Genomic DNA, 8,399 nt, shown 5'->3' on the forward strand with positions numbered 1-8,399 from the left:
AAAGATTTCATCCGGATGAAAATTAGCATTCCCGTAAATTTATATTAAGGAGTTTTATACACTATAGACGAACTTAGGAGCTAACACAACACATGGATACACAGGAGGTCAGGAGCGACATGATTGGTGATCATGGGGGGCATTAGGCGCGAGCATCGGTGTGACAAACCAAAATAGGAGAATGCTTAGACACATCTGCCGAGGAGATTAGTAAGGAATCTTGTGATATAAGCACCTGCTCTTAATCAGTTGCAAGTTGCAACTGCCACCACTTTTCACCACCTCCTTTCCAAAAGAAAGGCACACGTGCATATGTATACATGGATATATAGACCGACATGATGATCATGGGAGTGAGTAGACGTGAGGGTTGATGTGAGAAACGAACAAGAGATCCTATCTATCTATACCTACTTCTTCCTTGCGTCGAGGTTTATTTGTAGTAGCTGAACACATAAATTCAGTGTAGAACCGCGCTCATAATAGCTAGGAGGGGAGACCCCAATGCTTATAAGTCGCGTAGATCCAACTGGAGAGCAAAACCGTGAGAGGCCTCAGGCTCTCTCTTTCAAAAGACTAGCATGTTAGGAGAGGACAACCGCACCATTATAAGTCATGTTCTGTCTTCTATCACAACAGATGGCAGACTGTACCTAACAAGGATCACGCGTGAGAATCAAGGCTCCGCATGCATGCATGAGAATCAAAGGGTCATCATCAGCTTGTTTCCACACTGGAACGATATGCCGACCGGCTTCTGGTGTGACGATCGATCCACAACGGCGACTAGTCCGGTGGCCTGACCCCTGAACGGGGACTAGCAGGTAGTAGCTGCACACAGTACGTGCTTCTTGCAGGCTTCGAAATGCCATGCAAACATGCATGCATGCCACAAGGCTGGTTCAGCGTGCATGCATCCAGCTCGTGCTGTATCAGCCAATAAATTCCCAAAAATGTTTGAAAAAGAATTTGATATGCTATTTGTACTTTATTTGGTAGTACTATTATCTTCCAAACATTGCAATAATTCCAGTGACATTATAAAAATTCATATTTTCCAAATTCAAGAAGTTTGATTATCTTTAGTGACTCATTATTTGTTTCAAAACGGTTACAAATGCAGGTTATAGATCATTTACCACACCCAGTTCGACAATTTCATTCATATTTCAAGCAATTTCACAAGCACTCCACATCCATTTCATACTATTTTCATTTTTTATTTTTTGAATTCTTTCATTTGAGTTATTTCAATTTTGCATACATATTTCACTAATTTGAGTCATATTACCACACACAGTTGAATTTTTTGAAAAAGTTACACACATTTCCACTATTTACAATTCGGAAATTATTACACACATTTCCACTATTTCTTTTGTATGCCAATCAATTTCAAAATCATTACACCGGCATTTGACACATACATTGTTTTTAGAAGCATTTCAATAATTTTAGTCCTCATTTAAGAAACTCGGACTTGCATTTCAATTTCTGAAACAATTCATTAATTTTATTGTGAAATTTTTGAAGTTTTTCATAAAAAATACTTTTGTAAGAAAATAGAAATTTATGGACATAATGTATTTTTTTTTGGTATTCCTGCAAATGTCTCGTGTATGCATTGCTATATTAATTGTATTGAACTATTCCTTGAAGGATTAAACAACTGACTCGCAAAGATATATGTCAATTGAGCAAGTAGAGTGTTGCCATTGCAATTTATCTATATTTCCTTGAAGTTATAGGATGTTCAACCACGCGAAGTGGGTATTGGACCATGGACAGCTAGCATGTCCAAATAATTGTTTGTTCAGCCTTCAGTTGTTATGTTGGAACGTTGTCATGGGAATCAAAATGGACAGCTAGGTAATGCTGGAGGATGATATTCCGTGCAAACACTATATGTTGCCACTGTGAGTGACATATACAGCTCGCCTACATGTGTTTTGTGCATGGCCTGGCCCATCTACATCGGCTGGTATTTTTATTCTTTTTTATAGTTTTCTTCCCTTTTAGATTATATATTAATAATTTTAAAGTTTTCTATTTTTTATTTTTCATTTTAGATTATGTTTTTGAGTTATTTTAGATCTTCTTTTCCTTTTTTGCCTGGTTTCCTTTTTGTAAATTTATGAATCAAATTTTCTAAAATGTATAAACATTTTAATTTCCCTATTTTCTAGTTTACTTCTTATTTTTTATAATTATTTTTTCATTTTGGTGGGTAATACTAGAATTTATTTGTGTATGTTATTAGATATTTTTTGAAACCATTTAACTTTTCTCAAACACATCGACATCTTTTAAAGATTGATAAACCTTTCATCTTTGTATAGAAGATTCTTAAGAACTTCACATGTATTTTTTGGAATACATGAATATTTATTTCATTGTACATGAATATGTTCGAAAATATGTAAACACTTTTGATATACACAAACATATATTTTTGATACATGTGAAAAAAATCTATATACATGAACATTTTCTTTTGATCTACTTGAACAATTTTTCTCACAACACATGAACACTTCTATTCATTCAAGAATATTTGGCTTATTGTCGGACTGGTTATATAAAATCACTAAACTGAATACATTTTTGAGTTTTCTCAATAGCAAATCTTACCTATTAATCTTATGTAAAAATCCGGTGATGTGGACCTCTTGGTTGAATGCACAACTTCGAGATTGGAACGCATATTGCGGTGTTCACGTGCTGGCCAACGGGAGCGAGGAGTTGCTTACAGCGAGCATGTAGGCAGTACATAGGGGACCCAGGTTTCCAGAGCAGTATTTATCCATAACATTTAAAACTACCTCTGCTTTTGACATACATATAACATAACATATGTGAATAATTTCGTCCTAGGGTAAATTTGTCTGTTGAAACTAAATGGCTTGAAATCCTGGTGTATAGAGATCAGGAAGCACAGAGCTAAGATGCTCTCTTTGCATATGTGCTTTGTGTGTATATTCCTTTGCTATGAAATTATATTTGAGTCCCTGGTTCCCATTATCTATATTCAGCCTTAACATGGAAAATTACAATTTTTGTGAAATCAAATGTGAACAATTGAATTTTACTTCAGGTTGATTGTGACATAGCATATGTGTTGTTGAAAGTTACTTCAAGTTGACTGTGACATAGCATATGTATTTTCTTATGCTTCTTAAAGAATAATTTTATAATTTGTTGTCTTGTTTGGTGCGAGTGATTGTGGATTGTAGCATCTATCTATCTTTTTTGAAATAAAGAGAATATATCATTATCAATAAGATACCAATTACAGTCGACCTCTCCACTAATACGATATCAAGAGCTAGTCAAGATATCGAGAATGCACAATAGCCAAACTAGAAAAAGTGAAACTTCCTCAAAAAAATAAAAATAGAAATAAAAGCATGACGTGGCAGAAAGTGAACAACAACACGCAGTGACAGAAAGGACACCAAGGACCGCCCTTGGAAACATATGAACTGCCATTGATATTCTAAGATTAATTATGTAGTTTAGTGGCCAGTGATAAATGCGCTGCATATATCCCATCGTGGTTATCTGCTGTTTCTTGACCACATACGAGAGCTGTGTGTAATGCATGTTATTTTCTTTCACTGAAAATTGAAGTAGTAGGCTTGTGTTACCGAATCTAATACTTTTGGCTTACTATAAGCTAACCAGCTGTCTAATATTTTAGGTACACTCTTAAAGAACTCATGCTTATATATGCTTAGTCTCACATATCCGAGCTATCAACCGAATACCGTGTAAACAAGTCAACTAGTACTCTGCTTGTTAAGATTAATATTTATGACAGTAAGTTTGTTACGAGTTTCTCTTAATTACTCGTCAGCCGAACTGTTAAGAAGAACCATGTGGCGAGAAAGAGAGTTACAGCAGCACATTTTCATTTGGTACTAGAGATATAGAGATATAGATGCTTTGTTGAAAGGAGGGGAAACAAGAATAACTTTACAAGGTGCTCCAGAAAAATGCTCCCAGTTGTCGAATTATCGCATACCATTCCCAAAAGAAAGAACACGTACTATGGAAGAACACGAATCTTGGCAATTTTGCATATCAGGCTGCAATGTACTCCCTCTGTCTCAAAACATAAGATATTTTTTCGACCCTATATAACATCTGTCTGAAGCTGGGTGCAACACTACGAGATTCTGCTAAGAACGATACTCACCTCGGAATTCATTCTCATGAGGCGATTTCCCCCCTCCCCCCTCCCCCACCTACCTCTCTCCCTCTCCCACCTACTTCCATCCCCACAGCCATTACCGCGCCTCCCCCCACTTTCCCCTTCGCCTCTGGACTGGATGACCGCGCCTCGCCGTCGGGGTGCTCAGATCCGGCGCGTCCTGCCGGCGACGCGGGTGGCGGCACCGCTGCAGCTTTCGCCGCCTCCAGTCGATGCGAATTCACCGGAGGCGTACCAGGAGATGGAGCATGTGGTGCGGGAGAGATTCCCCGACCGCTCGATGTGGGCGGAGATCTTCGAGAGCATCCTGCAGTATGCCAGGTACGACGAATACGCGAGGTTCACCGGCGACGATGGCGCATCGGATGTGGAGTTTCTCTTCTGGGCGATCCAGGAAGCGGACTCGCCAGATCCGACGCAGGCGGCGCGATGGAGGGAATTCAGATCCAATCCTCCTCGCCTCGACATCGCAAGGCCACGCATGGATGCGATATCCAGGATCCCCTCCGGGGTGCTTCCGCCCGGGGCCATGCCTCCTCACCGGCAGTAGCGCCCGTCGATGCTACTGGTCGTGGGGTGCACGGTGGAGGTCGGCGTCCTGGTGGCCTACACCGAGCGTGTGTGGGCGGCCGGCGCGGCATCGAGCCCCCACCTTGGCCTGGCGACCAAGGTATGATTCCGGGCATCCTTTCTATTCATTCTATGACATTGTTGCGTGCATTTCGTGCGCGGCACAGATGTGTTTCAACAGGAAAACTTGATTCGGTTGAAGTCCATAGTTCTAGTGTCCCGTGTGTGGGGATCTCCCCTTCTGTTGTCAGTTTAGTAGGAAAAAATCAAGAGGTAGCGGAATTGAGGGTTCTCCCTCAGGGTAATTTGTCAACAGCAATTCAGGTGGTGGTCGAGGGTAAGGTTCGCTCATGTGAGGTCGATGGCAGTAGAATTGCCTAATCTAGTTTAAATTCGAAAAGAGGGGAAAAGTTGGGAGCATGTGCTTCTAGAAAAGATGGTCAAAAGCAAAGAGGCCCCACTCCTGCGCTGAAGATTTGCAAACCCTCCATCCGTGGATGTGTGGTTGTAAGGAAAACGAATTCTGAGAGTGCGCCTTCCCAGCCTAGCAATGACCTAGAATATATTGAGGAGCATTATGGCCAGTTGTGGTCGATCCCCTCTCCTCCCCGCCGCTGCAGTAACCCTAACCCTTTCCTCCCTAAACCTTCCCCCGCTACCTTCTGGGTGAGGAAAGATCTGCTTGCGGTTGGGAAGTTCACTAAGGCTGATTGTCACCCTGCTACTGTGAGATCTTTTGATCCTCCTCCTAAATTGATTTGCCTGCCGTGTGAGGTATTGGCCCTAGTTCTAGATCTTTTTGCTGAGGTTGTTAAGGGAGGAGTAGAGATGGCTGATAAACGTCCTTCTGGATCTAGCTAGCTCAGGGGCTGCCTCTCAACGGGGGGGGGGGGGGGGGGGGGGGGGGGTCAGCGAGCTCCGGCCCCTTAGCGCCGGCAAGGTGCAGCCAATTCTGGTAAAGACCATGTCCCTGTGCAGAAAACTAAATCTACTTCGTCTACTGCCTCCTCTTCTCAAATCCCTACTCCAGTTGTGGTTGCTGAGGTAGAACAGGTGCTTGACTGAATGGAAAGGGGCTTGTGATCCTTTTGGAGAACTGGTTGAAGCCTGGGTCCTGATTGAGGGTATACCACCTAAATGGTGTACATGGAAGGTCTTCTGCCAGATAGCCTCAATGTTTGGGGTTCTTACTGATGTAGACTGGAATGGCATGTTCAGGACATTTTTTGTGAATGTGGGAGTTAAGATTGCTTGGAGGGATCCAACCAAAATTCCTTTTGAAAGATTGATAGAAATGAAGAAGAAGTTGTTTCTTATTGGATTTACTGTAGAAGGTTTTGAACAAACTGGTGGCCTGAATTCTGTGGTTAATGAGGAAGAGGATGATGATGAAGAGCTTGAGGAAGATAATGAGAATAACCATGAGGGCAAGGATGATGGTACTCAGGATGACATTTTATCCAATGATGAGAATGCTATAGATGATCTAGATAAGGCTAATTTAGTCTCTAAAAGAACTCCTGATGCTGGTAACTACAAAAAAGCCTCTGATGCCATTGATCATCAGGTTAGTTGGTCAGACACTGAACATGAGAATTTCATCATGGAATGTGTTGTGGTGAAGCCTAAGCCTGTGTTGGAAAAAGAACCTGTTGAACTATCTAAAGATGTGTGTGAGTTTGAAGCTTATGCTTCACCAGCTGTATCTGCAGTAGAAAAAACAACCTTTCCAACTGATATTGGTGATGGACCTAGGATGAACAAACACATTGCTTCTTGTGAAGCCAAGGATCCATATGACATCCCTGAGAAGATAAATCCTATGGATAATGGGTCTAGTTATGACAGAGAAGGAAACCTACCTGGAGAGGATAGTGTTGCTTATTGCAACATGGTTCTGAAGTCTATTGACTGTTCTGATTCTGATGAGGAAAATAATACCGAGGAGGACTTGGCAACCTTACCTATGTATGCTATTGAACTGATCAAGTCCTCATGGTTGAAAAGGTCTCTGCTATCTTCACTTGATGAGGTGGTGGAGGTTGGGAAGAAGAAACATACTAAGTCTAAGTGGGGGCCTGTGCTAGCCCAGAAGCCTCAAACCATGGGACATGGTCATGTGAATATCATGCAGAAAGCTGCTGACTATAAGAGGAAGAAGAACTTGGAGGCGCCTCACACTTACATAGGTAACTCATTTGCTGTTATTAATCCTGATCTCCTTGTTGTTCATTCTGAGAAAATCAATCTGAAAATTGACAATGATGCCTGCTCTACACATGTGATTATTGATGATTTAATTGCTGATGAGAAGGAAAAATGCTTGATATTTCCTAATAATAATCCTGAAATTGTTTTGCCTGATAATTTAGATGTTGATGAAGTAGAGGTTGGGTTCATTTCAGTGGGGTGCACTCCTCAGCAATCAGTGAGCACTGTTGATTGCTGTGAGAAATCTCCAGCTGTTTTGACCAAAGTTAAGCCATGTGGCTTTTCACATCCTTTTAAAATTAATTAGATATGATAGGTCTCATTTGGAATATTAGGGGGCTGGGACAACCAGGAAAAATTCAGTGCCTGTGTCATATTATTGCTAAGACTAACCCAGATTTTATTGGGTTTCAAGAAACTAAAAAAGAGCTCATCTCTGAGGGTCTCCTCAAGGCTGCTGATAGACAAAATCAATTTACTTGGCATTTTCTGCCTGCCTTGAATACTGCTGGAGGTATTTTGGTTGGGTTTAGAAGTGATATGTTTGAAGTTATTGGATTTATTAATAAAAAAGTTGGTGTGGTTTCTACCATTAAAACCAAAATTGATAAGTTTTTGTGGCAATTAATTGTTGTGTATGGGTCTGCTTACCTTGAGTTTAAGGTGGAGTTTGTTGCTGAGTTACATGGCATCTTGGAGTCTGTATCTTACCCTGTATTGGTGTGTGGTGACTTTAATCTAGTGAGACAACAATCTGACAAAAGCAATGGTGTGATTAATCCGCAGTTTGCCTTCCTTTTCAATGATTGGGTTAATAAATGGGCCTTATTGGAAATTTCTATTTCCACTAGGTCTTTCACTTGGTCCAACAATCAGAATAATCCTATATTTGCTATCTTAGATAGAGTTTTCACTTCTGTGGACTGGGATATGCATTTTCCTCTTTCTACTTTAACAGCCTTGCCAAGGGTGGGGAGTGATCACACTCCCCTAGTTTTAGACACTGGGGCTAGGAGAGCTAACTGTCCTAAGATGTTTAGGTTTGAGAAATGGTGGCTAGCCCATCCTGGGTTATCTCAGCTTGTTCATGATGTGTGGACTAGGCATGGTGATGCTAGGTCTTCTATTGAGAACTGAATGTGTAAAACCAGAGTCTTGAGGAAAATCATTAAAGGTTGGAGTATTAATTTAGAGGCTGCCATGAAAAAAAAGAAGAAATCCCTACTTATGGAGTTTGACATATTGGATGTGAAATCAGAGTATAGTCAACTATCTCCTAGTGAGGGGGAGAGACTGAATCTCATTAAGAAAGAGCTAGATTATATTTGGAAAAAGGAAGAGACTGCCTTATGGCAAAGGTCCAGGGATAGGAAAATTTTGGAAGGGGACCGTAATAATGCCTATT

Source organism: Triticum aestivum, chromosome 3A, assembly GCF_018294505.1.
Source record: "Triticum aestivum cultivar Chinese Spring chromosome 3A, IWGSC CS RefSeq v2.1, whole genome shotgun sequence".
NCBI classification, from domain to species: Eukaryota; Viridiplantae; Streptophyta; class Magnoliopsida; order Poales; family Poaceae; genus Triticum; species Triticum aestivum.